This window comes from Eriocheir sinensis, chromosome 25 (assembly GCF_024679095.1).
Source record: "Eriocheir sinensis breed Jianghai 21 chromosome 25, ASM2467909v1, whole genome shotgun sequence".
Classification (NCBI taxonomy): domain Eukaryota; kingdom Metazoa; phylum Arthropoda; class Malacostraca; order Decapoda; family Varunidae; genus Eriocheir; species Eriocheir sinensis.
Window position 1 is genome coordinate 17,559,035 of NC_066533.1, and position 18,493 is coordinate 17,577,527.

General features: G+C 41.9%; 1 protein-coding gene across 2 annotated transcripts in view; it reads right to left on the minus strand.

The window, feature by feature from the left end:
• The window catches only part of LOC127003520 (inactive ubiquitin carboxyl-terminal hydrolase MINDY-4B-like), a 55,380-nt gene extending 39,356 nt beyond the window's left edge, over window positions 1–16,024 (minus strand). For both annotated transcript variants that reach the window (XM_050870350.1, XM_050870349.1), the window contains exon 1: window positions 15,839–16,024. The gene's annotated coding sequence lies outside the window, so the exon portion shown is untranslated. The remainder of the gene's footprint in view (window positions 1–15,838) is intronic.
• Between the last annotated feature and the right edge of the window lie 2,469 nt (window positions 16,025–18,493).

The following is an 18,493-nucleotide window of genomic DNA, read 5'->3' on the forward strand; positions in this document are numbered from 1 at the left end:
AGGAAAGGGGAAGGAAAGTAAATAGAACAAGGAGGAGGAGGAGGAGGAGGAGGAGGAGGAGGAGGAGGAGGAAGAGAAAAAAACAGGCCAGAAGACAAAACAGAGAAGAAAAACGAGGAAGAAAACACATAATAAACTGAAGAAAGAAGGAAATTGTTCAGTGAAGGAAGGGAAATGAAAAGAAAGAAAAGAAAAAAAAGTTGAAAGGGAAGAGAAAAAGGGATGGAAAATGAGAGAAGGAAAGAGAGAAAGAGAGATAGAAAAGGGAAGTAAAAGATGAAGAAAAGAAAGAAAGGAAAGAATATGAAGGAAAAAGAAGAGGAAAGTAAAGAAAGAGATGAAAAGGGAAGAGAAAAAGGGATGGAAAATGAGAGAAGGAAAGAGAGAAAGAGAGATAGAAAAGGGAAGTAAAAGATGAAGAAAAGAAAGAAAGAAAAGAATGTGAAGGAAGAAGAGGAGAAGGATGAAAAAAAAGAGGAGGAAAAGACAAGAAAATGAGATAAAAAACAAACAAAAAGAAGAAGAGAAGAGGAAAGCAGAGAAAAGAAGAATAACGATGATCACAAAAGAAAAGCATAATGTAAAGAAAAAAAAAACAGAGAAAGAAAGAGGAGGAGGAGGAGGAGGAGGAGGAGGAGGAGGAGGAGGAGGATGAGGAGGAGGAGGAGAACACGAACCCTAAATCATGTACATTTATCCACTCAATCACAATAGCACAAGAAAAAAATTACACCCATGATTACAAGACAACACGAGGAGGAGGAGGAGGAGGAGGAGGAAGAAGAAGAAGAAGAAGAAGAGGAGGAGGAGGAGGAGGTAGATGGAGTAGCCTGTCTTTCCTAGTAGAATGGACAACAACCCCCCTTCCTCCTCCTCCTCCTCCTCCTCGCAGGTAATTAGGTCATCTTAATTAACGGGCAGGTGAGGGAGGGATTACACCTTACGTCACAGAGAGAGAGAGAGAGAGAGAGAGAGAGAGAGAGAGAGAGAGAGAGAGAGAGAGAGAGAGAGAGAGAGAGAGAGAGAGAGAGAGAGAGAGAGAGAAATTGATTATGCATTATCCACCCACACAACTCGTTTCGTTCCTGTCTACGTCCCGTCTCGCTTTCCTCACCGTCCCTAAATAATAATAACTAATAATAATAATGATGATGATGATGATGATGATGATGGAGGGAGAGAAGGGAGAGAGAAAGGGAGAGAGAAAGGGGAGGGAGAAAGGGGAGAGAGAAAGGGAGAGAAATGGGAGATAGAAAGGGAGAGAAAGGGGAGAGAGAGAGGGAGAGAAAGTGGGAGAGAGAGAGAAAGAGAGGGAGTTCGTGTTCCAATGTAATGTTCCTTTTATGATTTTTTTTTCTTCTTTTCTTTTTTTTTCTTTGCTTCCCTTTCATCACGCGTGCACAAACAAATTTAAGGATATTTTCTCTCTCTCTCTCTCACTCTCTATTTTCAGGGTTTTAGGGAACGTTACGTACATACAAACACACAAACACCCTCTAGTCAGCGTCTTCTGTGTGTGTGTGTGTGTGTGTGTGTGTGTGTGTGTGTGTTTGCATGTGTGCGTGTGTGTGTGTGGGAGGGAGATGATGTGCATGCGTGTGTGTGTGCGTGCGTGTGTGTGTATGTGTGGGATATGGTTGTATTAGTGTGATATTGCTTTTCTTAACTTTTTATTTTATTTATTTATTTGCTGTGGTGTGGTCTAGTATATGGGGTCTTTTGGTGGTGTGGTGTAATAAGAACATAAGAACATAAGAACGCAGGAGTCTGCAAGAGGCCGGTAGGCCTGTACGAGGCAGCTCCTTTGACCCTAAGCTCCCGTGTATCTAACCCCACCTAATATCGCTGTCCATGAATTTATCTAGTCTATTTTTGAATGTGACAATTGTATTGGCACTCACCACATGACTGCTAAGCCTATTCCACTCATCCACCACCCTGTTAGTAAACCAATTTTTGCCTATGTCACTGTTGAATCTGAATTTATCCAGTTTAAACCCGTTACTTCGTGTCCTACCCGGTTCTCTTACCAACAAAACCTTATGAATGTCTCCCTTATTAAAGCCCTTCATCCATTTATAAACCTCGATCATGTCTCCACGCACCCTTCGCCTTTCTAGAGAATGCAAGTTTAACTGTTTGAGTCTTCCCTCGTATGGCAAGTTTCTCAACCCCTGAATCATCTTAGTCATTCTTCTCTGCACCGATTCTAACATTTTGATATCCATTCTATAGTAGGGTGACCAGAACTGAACCGCATAGTCAAGATGAGGTCTAACTAATGCTAAATATAGTTTGAGGAAGACTTCAGGCTTCTGTTGCTTACGCTCATTGAATTAAATCCCAGTACCCTATTAGCTAGATTTCTAGCTTGAATGCATTGTGCCCTTGGACGGAGATCAGAGCTCACTAAGACCCCTAAATCCCTCTCGCACCCAGACCTACTTATGAGAGTGTCATTTAAGCAATAGTTATGTGAGGGGTTGTTCCTGCCTACACTCAGAATACTGCACTTCCCTACATTGAACTCCATCTGCCATTTATCCGCCCAGTCATACAATCTGTTGAGTTCACCTTGGAGAATACTAGCGTCCTGATCCGACTCAATTACTCTACCGATCTTGGTATCATCTGCAAATTTACTAACATCACTACTAATTCCTGTATCTAAGTCATTGATATAAATAATAAACAAAAGTGGACCTAATACCGAACCTTGTGGGACCCCACTCGTAACACATCCCCAGTCAGATCTTTTACCATTGATTTGCACTCTTTGCTTCCTATTGCTAAGCCACGCCTTGACCCAGTTCAAAACTTTACCCTCTACTCCGTGAGCCTGTAATTTAAGCAAGTGTGATGAGTAAGATAAGGGTGAAAGATGAATAAAAACACAGCTATGAGAAGAAACGAGGCAAAGAAATGCAAGGAAATGAGCGAAATGAAGGAGAAAGAACAGAGAGAGAGAGAGAGAGAGAGAGAGAGAGAGAGAGAGAGAGAGAGAGAGAGAGAGAGAGAGAGAGAGAGAGAGAGAGAGAGAGAGAGAGAGAGAGAGAGAGAGAGAGAGAGAGAGAGATGCAATGATAAAGCGGGAAGGGGAAAGGGGAAAGTTCCAAGTGAAGTGACGTTAAGCATCCTTGTACCGGACCCCTGAGCCTCGTTTCCTCCTTAAAACACACACATACACACTTAAAACACACACACACACACACACACACACACACACACACACCAAACTTGATATCACAATTCCTTGCCGTCGTGTGTGTGTGTGTGTGTGTGTGTGTGTGTGTGTGTGTGTGTGCTTTCTTTCGTTCGACTCTCCCTGTTCTACAAAAACGGATCCTACGGCGGAGGAAGACCCGAGAGGATTTTTTCTTCCTGCCGGTCGGCGTTCCGGAAGCCATTCTGTTTTCAATCCCTGAGCTGACGAAAGCGATTTTCTGCCACAAAACCGTAATTATTTTTAATATCATCTCACAAGAAACCATTATGAAGCTCTTCCTTGTTTCGACGATCGTCATCGTCCTGGGGACTCTGGCTGCCAGCAGCCAGCAGCTGGCCGGCTGGGCGGGCTCCACGGGAGTCCTGAAGGACGAGGTGCCCTCCGCCAGCCTGGAGAAGGCCGGTGAGGACCCACGGCAGAAAGATGACGAGGGGGAACTCAAAGATTTCCCCAGATTGTCTGATCTTGAGAGGACGAAGACAGGTTTGCAAAATGGCGCAAATGACACTATCAAGACCATAGAAAGGAAAGTCTTTGATAATAGAGATGAAACGGGGCACATAACCGGCAACAAGACAGTCGTTGAAAAGACTGCAGACACTGACGTAAGGCCCAACGGAAATGTATCAAAGATTACAGAAACACAGGTTGTTATTGATGAGGAAAGTAAAGAAAGCGCCGAAAAATCTGTCACAGAGAGCAAAACTCTGACGCAAACCACTCCACACAACGGGTCCCTAACACAGACGGTGGACGTGAAAACAGAACATGGCGCTGGGCCTCAGAAGGTAGAACGAACAGAAAAAACAGTGGAGATTCTGCCCGGCAATACAACGAATGAAGCTTTCGTAACAGAGAAAGAAGAAAAACTACCTTCACAGGAAATCATCAAGGAGATATTTGTGGCGAGTAAGAATTTTACAGAAAAGGGCAATGGATCTCTGAAAGTAGAACGAACAGAGGTAACAAAGGAGATTCTGCCAGGCAATAAAACGAATCAAGTATTAGCAACAGAGGGAGAAGAAAAACTACCTTTAGAGGAAACCATTAGGGAAACACATGTGGAGAGTAAGAATGATACGGATAAGAGCGACGGACGCCAGAAAGTAGAACGGACAGAGAAAACCATTGAGATTCTTCCCGGCAATAAAACGAATGAAATGTTAGTAACAGAAAAAGAAGAAAAACTGCCTTCACAGGAAACCATTAAGGAGACATCTGTGGAGACTAAGAATGTAACAGAAAATGGCGATGGTCCCCTGATAGTAGAACGGACAGAGAAAACAAAGGAGATTGTGCCAGCCAATGAAACGAATGAAAGTATTGTAACAGAGAAAGAAGAAAGACTACCTTCACAGGAAAGCATTTCGATGACATCTGTGGAGAGTAGAAATGCTTCAGAAAATGGCGATGGACCTCAGAAAATAGAACGACCAGAGAAAACAATGGAGATTCTGCCCGGCAATAAAACGAATGAAACGTTAGTAACAGAAAAAGAAGAAAAATTGCCTTCACAGGAAATCATTAAGGAGACATCTGTGGAGACTAAGAATGTAACAGAAAATAGCGATGGACCTCAGAAAATAGAACGAACAGAGAAAACAATGGAGATTCTGCCCGGCAATAAAACGAATGAAATTGTTGTAACAGGGAAAGAAGAAAGACTACCTTCACAGGAAAGCATTTCGATGACATCTGTGGAGGAAAGTAGAAATGTTACAGAAAATGGCGATGGACCTCAGAAAATAGAACGAACAGAGAAAACAATGGAGATTCTGCCCGGCAATAAAACGAACGAAATTGTTGTAACAGAGAAAGAAGAAAGACTACCTTCACAGGAAAGCATTTCGATGACATCTGTGGAGGAAAGTAGAAATGTTACAGAAAATGGCGATGGACCTCTGGTAGTAGAACGAACAGAGAAAACAAAGGAGATTCTGCCCGGCAATGAAACGAATGAGGTTGTTGTAACAGAGAAAGAAGAAAAACTACCTTCACATGAAACCATTAAGGAGGCAAAAGAGGAGAGTAAAAACGTTACAGAAAATGGCGATGGACCTCTGGTAGTAGAACGAACAGAGAAGACAAAGGAGATTCTGCCCGGCAATAAAACGAATGAAGTTGTAGTAACAGAGAAGGAAGAAAAACTACCTTATCATGAAACCATCAAGGAAAGATCTCTGGAGAGTAGGAATGTTACAGAAAATGGAGATGGACATCTGATAATAGACCGAACAGAGAAGACAAAGGAGATTCTGCCCGGCAATGAAACGAATGAAGTTGTTGTTACAGAGAAGGAAGAAAAACTACCTTCACATGAAACCATCAAGGAAACATCTGTGGTGAGTAGGAATGTTACAGCAAATGGCGATACTCCTCTGATAATAGACCGAACAGAGAAAACAAAGGAGATTCTGCCCGGCAATAAAACGAATGAAGTTGTTGTAACAGAGAAGGAAGAAAAACTTCCTTCACATGAAACCATCAAGGAAACATCTGTGGAGACTAGGAATGTTTCAGAAAATGGAGATGGACCTCTGGTAGTAGAACGAACAGAGAAGACAACGGAGATTCTGCCCGGCAATAAAACGAATGAAGTTGTTGTAACAGAGAAAGAAGAAAAACTACCTTCACATGAAACCATCAAGGAAACATCTGTAGAGAGTAGGAATGTTACAGAGAATGGCGATGGACCTCTGGTAGTAGAACGAACAGAGAAGACAAAGGAGATTCTGCCCGGCAATGAAACGAATGAAATTTCAGTAACAGAGAAAGAAGAAAAACTTCCTTCACGAGAAACCATTAAGGAGACAAAAGAGGAGAGTAAAAATGTTACAGAAAATGGCGATGGACCTCTGGTAGTAGAACGAACAGAGAAGACAACGGAGATTCTGCCCGGCAATAAAACGAATGAAGTTGTTGTAACAGAGAAAGAAGAAAATCTACCTTCACATGAAACCATTAAGGAAACATCTGTAGAGAGTAGGAATGTTACAGCAAATGGCGATGGACCTCTGGTAGTAGAACGAACAGAGATGACAAAGGAGATTCTGCCCGGCAATGAAACGAATGAAGTCGTAGTAACAGAGAAGGAAGAAAAACTACCTTCACGGGAAACTGCTGTGACGCCACCGAAGGTTGTTAAAAAGATTAGGAGAAGGAAAGCTTGTAGGTGTGACTCGTTGTTGACCCTTTCGGTGGTAACAGAAGAATTAATTGAAAGAATTACTCGTGTTGTATTGAAGGAAATGACAACAGAGTAGTGATAGTGTGTTGCTGTTTCTCTTATCAATTTCTTTAAAAAAATCAAAATGAAAATAAATATTGACAAGTCAGGAGGCCGTGAACCATTCAAATATGTCAATTATGAACACGGTGATTTTGTTTAGCTTCGAGAGAGTTGTGTTTCTTTTAAGAGTGTACACACACAATGCCGGTTTGTCTCCGGCCTTGAGTATTACAGCATTTAGTGCCGTCCTTAGTTAACAGTTTACCACAGTTTACCTTCCGCAGGTTTCCCCAGTGAGCACTGAGGCCAAGCGCAGCTATTGCGTTGACCCTCTTACCTATATAGTTACCGCAGCACCCAGATTCAAGGAGCCGTTATTTAAGGCAACATGTATAAAATATCAGCCTGTCTCCATGCACGCTTTGTTCACGCTTAGTTAGTGCCACATCAACTGTTAATGAGCCATTTTTTAAGATAAGATATACATGATGCCAGTCTGTCTATTTTCATGTATTAATCCAGACCCTGGTAACGTCCCTTCCAGGTCAAATAGCCATTTTCTAATACAATAATGACAGTCTATTTCCATGTATTAATCCGGACACAGCTAACGCCGCATCCAATTTCAAAGAGCCATATTTTCAAAGATAATATATAGGTAATTCCAGTCTGTCTCCATGTACTAAACCACACTCAGTTAATTTCTGCACCTGTATTACGTTTAGGAGAGCCAGGTTTTAAAGGAAGACCTGCATACATAACGTCGGTCTGCCTCAGTTCAGTAAACCGCCACAAATGTAAAACAAGTATATAAACGGGCATCGTGTTGTTCCACGCCCAGTTAACGTCGCCTCCAGTTCCAAAGAGTCAAAATTTTTAGGTAATATAAATCTACACGTAAGGCAATTTTGTCTCCTTGTATAAATTCACGCCCAGTCAATACCCCCGTCCAGCTTCCGTTCACGTGCGCCAAGCTATAAAGGAAGACCTATACATGCATAACCTTGGCCTACTTCAGTTCAATAATCCACCACAAATGTAGGTTCGAATCCCCTTCTCTGGTGTGGTTATATGGTGTGAATTGGTGTGGCATGGTTTGGTTGTGGTATGGTTGTACTGTGCTTTTTTTTCTGGTAACACTCATTTACTGTGGTCTGGTATTTTGGTATGTGGTAGTTGTGATGTGGTGTAGGTTCAAGTCCCCTTCTGCATGGTGTGACGTGACGGGGTGGTGTAGTGTGGTATGGTTGTACTGTGCTTTTTTTTCTGGTAACACTCATATACTGTGGTCTGGTATTTTGGTATGTGGTAGTTGTGATGTGGTGTAGGTTCAAGTCCCCTTCTGTATGGTGTGACGTGACGGGGTGGTGTAGTGTGGTATGGTTGTAGTGTGCTTTTTTTCTGGTAACACTCATATACCGTGGTCTGGTATTTTGATAGTGTTGTGTGGTTGTGATGTGGTGTAGGTTCAAGTCCCCTTCTGTATGGTGTGACGTGACGGGGTGGTGTAGTGTGCCGTTTTTTTTTCTGGTAACACTCATATACTGCGGTCTGGTATTTTGGTATGTGGTGGTGTGGTGGTGTGGTGTAGGTTCAAGTCCCCTTCTGTATGGTGTGACGTGACGGCGTGGTGTGTGTGTGGCGTGGTGTTTTGACATAAGGTGGTGTGACTGTGGTGTGTGGCGTGGCGCGGGGCAACTTGGTCGAAAATTGGTCCGGATTTACCTCTGACATAGTTGTTCTGTGTGTGTGTGTGTGTGTGTGTGTGTGTGTGATTTTACGTTTACGATCATATACAAAGGAAAAAAAGGGAATAGGAAAAAAAGAAAAAAAATGTAATGAAAGAATGAGATAGAGAGAATATTTAGTGGAAAGAAGGAGACAGTATGTGCGTGCGTGTGTGTGTGTGTGTGTGTGTGTGTGTGTGTGTGTGTGTGTGTGTGTGTGTGTGTGTGTGTGATCGATTTTACGTTTACGATCATATATAAAGAAAATAAAAAAAGAGGCTAATATAGAATGAAATAAATAAATGTAAATGCTAATACCAATGATTCCAAATACTATTAACACCAAAATATAAGGAAATGAATAGATGAATGAATGAATGAAGGGGGAAAAAAAAAAGAGTTCAAAGGGAAGAGAAAAAGGGATGGAAAAAGAGGGAAGGAAAGAGAAAAAGAGAGATAGAAAAGCGAAGTAAAAGATGAAGAGAAGAAAGAGAGGAAAGAATGTGGGGAAAGAAGAGGAGAAAGATGAAAAAAAATGGAGGAAATGAGATAAGAAGAAATAAAGAAAAAATATATAATAAAGAAATTGTATACGGAGAACTTATATATAAATTTCCACGACCATTTTCATTGTATCATATCGTATTATAATGATGATGATGATGATGATGATGATGATGATGATGATGATGATAACCCGAATCCGTAGAAAAAAAGGAAAAAAAAGAAAGAGAGAAAAAAAAACCGCGACTCCTCAGACAACACACGCAACATGCTTTAATGACTCCCACGACACGCCCAACCCGCCCAAATCCAGCCCAACCCCCACTCAGTTCCAGCCCAACCCAGTCATTTACAGCCCAACCAGCCGTAATCCAGCCCAGCCCACTCAGTTCCAGCCCAACCCAGTCATTTACAGCCCAACCAGCCCTAATCCAGCCCAACCCCCACTCAGTTCCAGCCCAACCCAGTCATTTACAGCCCAACCAGCCGTAATCCAGCCCAGCCCACTCAGTTCCAGCCCAACCCAGTCATTTACAGCCCAACCAGCCGTAATCCAGCCCAGCCCACTCTGTTCCAGCCCAACCCAGTCATTTACAGCCCAACCAGCCGTAATCCAGCCCAGCCCACTCAGTTCCAGCCCAACCCAGTCATTTACAGCCCAACCAGCCGTAATCCAGCCCAACCCCCACTCAGTTCCAGCCCAACCGCCCACCCAGTTCCAGCCCAACACCCCACTCAGTTTCCAGCCCAGCCCACTCAGTTCCAGCCCAACCCCACTCAGTTCCAGCCCAACCAACTCAATTTCCAGCCCAGCCCACTCAGTTCCAGCCCAACCCCCCACTCAGTTCCAGCCCAACCAACTCAATTTCCAGCCCAACCCACTCAGTTCCAGCCCAACCCCCCACTCAATTTCCAGCCCAATCCCCCACTCAGTCCCAGCCCAACCCACTCAATTTCCAGCCCAATCCCCCACTCAGTCCCAGCCCAACCCACTCAATTTCCAGCCCAACCTACTCAGTTTTATTCACCTATTCACTTATTTTATTCATTTTCTCCCTCTCCATCAATCTCTGAAGGATGACATAATAGCTGAATAGGTGACTAACATAACAAGGCCTCGATTCGAACCCAGGGCCGGACGATTGGTAGCGAGGAACATTAGCCACTCCGCCAGCACCTCGGCAGAATAGGCGGGTCGTGGGGGTTGAAAAGGAAGAGGAAAAGTAATGATTTCGGTCTTGACAGGTGAAGGGGGGGAAGGGGGAGGTGAAAAAGGGGGGAGGGGGGATGGGGGCGGAGGGGGAGGGGGGCTGAGGGGGAGGTAATGTTCTTGTGTGTGTGTGCGTGTGTGTGGGGGGGGGAAGGTCTATACAGAAATAAAAATAAATAACGCGAAAACGAAGAGAGAAGGAGTGAACGAAATAAAGATGAGAGAGAGAGAGAGAGAGAGAGAGAGAGAGAGAGAGAGAGAGAGAGAGAGAGAGAGAGAGAGAGAGAGAGAGAGAGAGAGAGAGAGAGAGAGAGAGAGAGAGAGAGAGAGAGAGAGAGAGAGAGAGAGAGAGAGAGAGAGAGAGAGAGAGAGAGAGAGAGAGAGAGAAGATAAGGACAGAAAAAAAAGAAGGTAGGAGGATGGAAACAGAAGAGGAGGAGGAGGAGGAGGTAGAGTGAAGTAGAATTAGGTAGAGTAGGTCAGGAACGGGAAGAGGAGGAGGAGGTGGAAGAAGAAGAGGAAGAAGAGGAAGAAGAGTGAAACAGGAGATAGAAGAAACGAAAAAGAGAGAGGAGGGAATAGAGATAAACTAGAGAGGAGTAGAGAAGAGGAGGAAGAATAAGAGAAAGAAGAAGAAGAAGAAGAAGAAGAAGAAGAAGAAGAAGAAGAAGAAGAAGAAGAAGAAGAAGAAGAAGAAGAAGAAGAAGAAGAAGAAGGAGGAAGGTGAAACAGGGTGATGAGCTTCCATAGAGTTAAGTCACTGAGCCGTTTCATCACGTTTCATCGGTTTTAGTTTCTCTTCCTCACGCATTCGAATCAATACTAACCTTGAAACGGGCCAGTCGATAGAGGAAGGAGGAGGAGGAGGAGGAGGAGGAAGAGGAAGAAGGAAGAGAGAAAAATGTTATCCATCCTTATCCTATTCACTGTCCGTCTACTTTAAGAGGAGGAAGAGGAAGAAGGAAGAGAGAGAAAAATGTTACCCATCCTTATCCTATTCACTGTCCGTCTACTTTAAGAGGAGGAAGAGGAAAAAGGAAGAGAGAGAAAAGTGTTATCCATCCTTATCCTATTCACTGTCCGTCTACTTTAAGAGGAGGAAGAGGAAGATGGAAGAGAGAGAAAAAATGTACCTTCTCCTATCCTATTCACTATCCATCTACTGTAAGAGGAGGAAGAGGAGAAGGAAGAAGAAGAGGAAGATGGAAGAGAGAAAAAATATACCTCCTCCTATCCTATTCACTATCCATCTACTATAAGAGGAGGAAGAGGAGAAGAAGGAAGAAGAGGAAGAAGGAACAACGTTTTTTTCCCCTACCCATACAATTTATCCTTTTACCTAAATACACTAACATCCATATCCTTTACCTACTTCCCCACGTACGCACTTACCCTAATCACCCTCCCTTACCTGCGTCTTGCACCCTATCCCTGAATCTTTTATCCTTATTTTTTTTTCATATGGTTTCCCTTACATGGCTACTTTATTTATTCTTTTTCCTCCTCCTCCTCCTTCTCCTTCTCCTCCTTAACCACCCACACCAAGTTGCTTTTTATATCCCTTTTTTCTACTTGTATACTGTGTTCTTTCTTCTCCCTCTCTTTCACATCCTTTTCACATCCTTTTCCACCCATATCAAGACTTCCCTTTCCTTTCCTTTTCTTTCCCATTCCCTTTCTCTTCTTTTCCTTCTCCTTCCTAGCTTCATTCTTCCACATCCTTTCTCATCCATCCACATAACTAACTGACTAATTGACTGTACGAGTAACTAGCGAACTGCCTGACTGACTGTCTGCCTGATTTCCTGACTGGGTGACTGACTGATTGACTGACTAACTAACTGACTAGCTGACTGAATGATTGCCTGACTGACTAACTAACTGACTGACTAATTAACTGATTGATTGACTGACTAACTTACTGACTGCCTGACTGACTATCTAACTGCATGACCGGGTGACCGATCATGTATGCGACTGACAATTTGCCTTATTAGGACAACAGAAAGAATCAATTTTATGAGCCGCAAACAGACCAGGCGAATAAATAACCGGCAAATCACGGTCATGAACGCATAAGAGAATGACGAACGACTGTAAAACACACCTAATTAAGCGCTGTGTCAATACGCCGATAGGATATTCTTGCGCACGATAAAGGTTTGGTTTCGTGAGGTGCGCCGATTTTTTTTTTTTTGTTTCGTTTTCTTTTTTTGTTTTTGCCAGTGTGTTGTCAGGCGGAGGATAAAACTGTGTGTGTGTGTGTGTGTGTGTGTGTGTGTGTGTGTGTGTGTGTGTGTGTGTGTGTGTGTGTGTGTGTGTGTGTGTGTGTTTTAAATCATGATTGTGTGCATGGATATTAGTTAGGATAGAATTATGTGTGTCTTTGTTTTGCTTCTCAGTTAAGGAGGAGGAGGAGGAGGAGGAGGAGGACATGTAAGGAGAGGAAGAACATAAGAACATAAGAACGTAAGGAAGAAAACAGAAAGGGTATCACGACTCTTCTTCCCTTCTCTTCACCTTCTCTCCTTTCCTCTATTCTTCCTCTCCCTCTCTTGTTTCCTCCCTTCTTCGCCCTTTCCTCCCCTTTCCTCTATTCTTCTCTTCCTCCATCTCTCTTTCCTTCCCTTCTCTTCCCTTTTCTCTATCCTTTTCCTCCTTCCTCTCTCTTTCCTCCCATCTTCTTCGCCCTTTCCTCCCCTTTCCTCTGTTCTTCTCTTCCTCCATCTCTCTTTCCTTCCCTTTTCTTCCCTTTTCTCTATCCTTTTCCTCCTTCCTCTCTCTTTCCTCCCATCTTTTTACCCCCTTCCTTCCATTTCCTCCATCAGTCTCTTCTTCCCTCTCTTTCCTCCCTTCTCTTTCCCTCCTCCTCCATTTTCCTCTACCCTTCTCTTCTTTCCTCTTTTCTCCCTTTTCTTCACCCCCTTCATCTATCATTTTCCTCCTTCCTCTCTCTTTTCTCTCTTCTCTTCACCTCCTCCTCCTCTTTCCTCTACCCTTCTCTCCCTCCCTTCTCTTCCCCCTCTTCCCCCTCCCACACACACACACACAGAGGGAAAGATGTGTCACCAATATCATTTGTGTGTGTGTGTGTGTGTGTGTGTGTGTGTGTGTGTGTGTGTGTGTGTGTGTGTGTGTGTTCATTCCCGCGAGAAGCAGTAAGGAGTTCCGGGCAAGACCTTGATTCCGGGAAGGTCTGCAAAGCTACTTATTAACCACATTCTTTACGAAGCACAGAGGGAGGGAGGAAGGGAGGGAGGGAGAGGAGGGGAAGAAGGAGGGAGGAAAGGAGAAAGGGAGAAGGGGAGGATTTATACGCTACTTTAATTACGCATATTTTCAAGTCATTCATTTTTTTTTTTCGTTCACGTTCATTATATACTCATTTACCTTGTCTATTATATTGTTTTTTGGTTATTGTTTGCTCATGAGATGGAAAATAAGAGTAATCTCCCTAACCTTCCTTCAGAATCTACATTTCACGAACCTGTAGCTAAACTTTTCTTCTTTGCTGTGCTCCTGTAAGTTTTCAATCACACCCACACCCACCCACCCACACCCACACCCACACCCACCCACCCACACACACACACACACACACACACACACACACACACTCACAAGCATCCCTGTTCCACTTATTAACTAACCTATTTAGCTTCCCATTACATCTATATACATCAAACGAAACTGTATTTATCACTACGTCTATGGCCTAACTTCTCTTCCCTTTCCTGTAACTCCTTCATCCGTATCACCGCACACATTAGAGGAAGCAAAATAGCCCTGTTCCACTTAGGTACCGAACTCTTTACTTCTAATTTGAGTCTACGTTTAAAGAACCTCTATTCATTGCTACATGGCCTAACTTCCCTTCTCTTCTCCTCTAAGTCCTTTATCTGTATCACAAACATTAGTAAACAACCTTGTTCCACTATTAACCATGTCTTTACCTCTGATTCGTACCTCAAATTTGTATCTACATTTAAAGAACCTGTATTTCAACGCTACGTGGTCTAACTTACCCTCCTTTCCCTTGTTATATCACAAACGTTAGTACATAACCTTCTTCCACTATTAACTATGTCTTTACCTCTACTTCGTACCTCCAATATACATCTACATTTAAAGAACCTGTATTTCATCGCTACGTGGTCTAACTTTTCCTCCTTTCCCTTGTTCCTTTCCTTTCCTGTAACTCCTTCATCTGTATCACACACACACACACACACACACACACACACACACACACACACACACACACACACACACACACACACACACACACACACACGTAAGCCAAAACCTTGACCCCACTTACACAGCAGCAGGATCGGATCACGGCGCGCCCTTGGTCATTCCGGGAAACGCAGTGAGACACGAATGGCGGGTACACGGTGACCTGATTGTGAGGGAAGGGAGTGAAGGGCAGCAGGAGGGGTGTGTCTATGGGGTGTTTGTTGTAAGGGTGATGTATGGTGGAAGGGATCGATGAGAGCTTTCAGTGTAACGCTTTGTTTTTTGTAGAAGGTAGATTGGCGATGGGGTAATATATCGTTGTTTTGTGTGTTAGGTAAACGCGAATCCTTTATGGTCGTAATTAGTAGAGATTCCCACGTGTTTGAGTTTGTTGTTAATGATAGAAGGTTGGAAGGTAACGCTTTCACTTGTTTTTCTAAGGGGCAAGGTGGCAATGGGGTAATATATCGTTGTTTTGTGCGTGAGTGAATGCGAATCATATGTGGACGTAGTTAGTATTGATTCCCACGTGTCTGAGTGTGTTGTTGATATATAGAAGGAAGCAAAGAGGATCAAAGTGTCGCGTATATTGCATTTTTTCACGTAAGAAGAAGAGGTGAAACAAGAAGTAAAGAAAAGAAAGAGAAGGAAAAAGGAATGACGATGAAATGAAGAAGTAAAAAAGAAAAAAAAGAGACATGGAGAGAAGGAAGTGACGATGAAAATAATATAGAGTAAAAAAAGAAGAAGAAAAAGACGTGTTGCTCAGTTCACTTAGAGTCTTAGAATATGGAAAAAAACGGAGAGAAGGGAAAAAATTATAACTTCTTCACACACAATATTCGAGGCACAAGCTTAATCCAGTCTGTGTGTGTGTGTGTGTGTGTCCGCCACTGTCGAGCGTATGATGTGTCCAGCCAAGTTAATTCCATACGCTAATAAGAGAATGACATGAACACGTGTGGTTAACTCCTTGACCCCTGATAATAAGTACTTTGATGTGTGAGAAAAACAACAACAACAGAAAGAAAGAGAGAGACAGAACGGCTGACGAATTTACTTTTGAAGACCACGAAAAACAAAACTAACAAGAAAATAACTCCAAAACAAACCCATAAGTGTTACACGAAGCAAAAACATAAACCAGAAATAAAACCATGGTACACCACTTATGGAAACGATGAAAAATGATTAAAATGATGAAGATAAAACTTAACAATTGAAACCCCCAAAAACAAACCCATAGATGTTACACGAAAGGAAAAGTAAAACCAGAATATAAAACCACTTTACACTACTTATGGAAACGATGAAAAAATGATGAAAATGATGAAGATAAAACTTAACAATTGAAACCCCAAAAAACAAACCCATAGATGTTACACGAAAGGAAAAGTAAAACCAGAATATAAAACCACTTTACACTACTTATGGAAACGATGAAAAAATGATGAAAATGATGAAGATAAAACTATAACAAATGAAACCCCAAAAAACAAACCCGTATAAATCCCACGAAACTAAAACTAAAACCAGAAAAAAATAAACCACTTACAAAACCAATTCACACAACTAACCAAACTTACCTTACGAAGACGATGAAGAATAATAATAATGAAAAATAAATAAATAAACCCGTAGCTTATATGTCCCACGAGGCGAAAAGCAAAACCAGATATAACCACTAACAAAACCGAACTTACCTTATGAAGACGATGAAGAAGGCGTCGACGATGAAGATAACGATGACTCAGGTTGTAAGAGACGCCAGCGAGGGTAGAGAGGGAGAGAGAGAGAGAGAGGGAGGTAGAGATCGCGATAAGGAATGGGGAGAGATGAAGAGAGCGAGGGGAAGAGAGGAAGAGGGGAGAGGCGCGTGTTCTCCCTTTCCTGTCCACCACGACTCTGCCAACTATCCCAAGAAATGCTCCCTCGTGATTCTCTCTCTCCCTCCCTCTCTCCCTCTCACGAATACTCCCTATAGTCCCCCCTTCCATAGCTCCCCTCGTTCCGTTTTCTCTCTCGTTATCGCTGCGTGTTTTCTGGTTTATTTGTTTTTATTTATTATTTTTTCTTAGTTCGAGGGATTTTTTGGGGGGTAGAAGGGGTAAGGAAGGGGGGGTGAGTTGTATAGCGTGTATGAATTTGTATGTTTTTTTCGTTTTGATTTTTTTTTTTTAGCCCTTTTTCGATTTTGTTTTTTAGGTTGTCACTTTTATTTCATTCATCCACATTTTCATTTTTTTTTCGTTCTTTGCTTCTCTTTTTTTTTTCTCTCTCGTCTCAGAACAGAAAGGGTCATATTTTTTTTTTCTTATTGTAATTTCCCTTCTTGTATTTTTTCTTTAATTATGGTTTTATTTTATTTTTTATTTTTTTTGCTATTTTCTATTATTTTGGATTTTCTCAAGACTGCATTTTTTTCAGGGAGAATTTCAAAGGATGTTATGCGTTTTCATCTCTATATCTTTAGTAATTCTTTTCATATCTATTAATTACACTGTTTTTCATTGTTATTTTTACCATAGATACTTATTACTTCGATTTTGGGGGCAGAGAGAGAGAGAGAGAGAGAGAGAGAGAGAGAGAGAGAGAGGTCACCATACACAATTATAGACATAGGCCTCTTGACCCCTCCCCTCCCAAGGTCACAGACACGCCCACCTTGTTATTATTATTAGATATATATTTTTCAACATGGAACGGGCGGTGAGGTCAGGGAGAGAGAGAGAGAGAGAGAGAGAGAGAGAGAGAGAGAGAGAGAGAGAGAGAGAGAGAGAGAGAGAGAGAGAGAGAGAGAGAGAGAGAGAGAGAGAGAGAGAGAAAACAACAGACAAACAACAAGATTCATGGCATATCGACAGTTCTAATTTTCTCCTTGATTTCCGACATGATGGATGAACACGACGGACGGAAGGAAAAATATTGTTAGTTATTGTTTTTTCTCTCTCTGGTTTTGTTGTTGTTGTTGTTGTTGTTGTTGTTGTTGTTGTTGTTGTTGTTGTTGTTGTTCTTTTTCTTCTTCTTCTTCTTTTTTCTTCTCTTTCTTCTTTTTTCTTTACAACTACGACCACTACTACTACTACTACTACTACTACTACTACTACTACTACTACTACTACTACTACTACTACTTCTACTACTATACTACGAAATTATATACATGAGCTAAAATACAGCTCGTTCCTCCGTGTATATCCATATTTACTTATCTTTCTATCTAATAAGGAAGGGATACGAAGTGGGCTCCGTGCTGGCTGATTGGTTAAGCCTTTTTTCAGAGAGAGAGAGAGAGAGAGAGAGAGAGAGAGAGAGAACACGTGACCAGACCAGTAGCGGAAAATAACAAATAGAAAAGAAAAACATACATATTTAATCTTGTCCGTGGATATGTTGTTAGCGTCATCATTATTCCTATTATTCACACGACCGGGATGCGAACGGGGGTCAGTCGGACACTAGTAGCGGAAGGAACCCGTCACGCCATATTGCTCGAGGGTGACAAATGAAAGGTCAACAATAACAACAACAACAACAACAACAGCAACAACAACAATATGGGGAGGTCAATGTTTTACGATATATACAAGACTTCAAGATAGAACGAGGTTGGACAGAGTTGATTTTAATGTTTTTCTAATGTTTTTTTTATGCTTTGTTCTTTTAATGTTCTTCTAATGTTCTGTTGATGTTCTGTTCCTGTATTGTTCGTGTTAGTTTACGTTTTTTTGTGTTAATGTTCTTTTAATATTGTTTATGTAATGTTTTGTTTTTGTATTGTGTTCTGGTATGTTTATTGTGTTCTGGTGTTCATGTTTTCTGTAATGTCCTTTTCATGTTTTGTTCTGGTATTGTTCTCGTAATCCTAATATGTTCTTGTTATGTTCTTTTCGTGTTCTGTTCTTGTAAGGTTCTCGTCATGTTACTGCTCTTGTGTTAATGTTTCTTTGATGTTCTTTTAATGTTTTCCTCTTGTGGTATTCTTGTAAGTTCAGTGTTCTCGTGTTGATGTTCTGTTTTTGTGATCTATTTGTAAGTTTCTCGTCCTCGTACAGTACCAGGCTGTTCTTGTAAAAAACAACCATTCGAATATCCCGCCCTTGTCCAAACCAAAGCCACTCACAAATCCTCTCCCAAATAACGAGAATTTCGATAGACTGGATAATCACACTAACATGATCTTGATGTGAATGAAAACAAAACAAAAACACATTGGCAAACGAAAGATACATTTCACCAAACAGTTTCAGTGGGATAAGCGAAGACAAGGGACATTTCCGTATTATTTCCGTACAAACAAACACACCTACTACAAATTAAGAGAAAAATCACGTATATCTAAATGAATTACAGCTCAA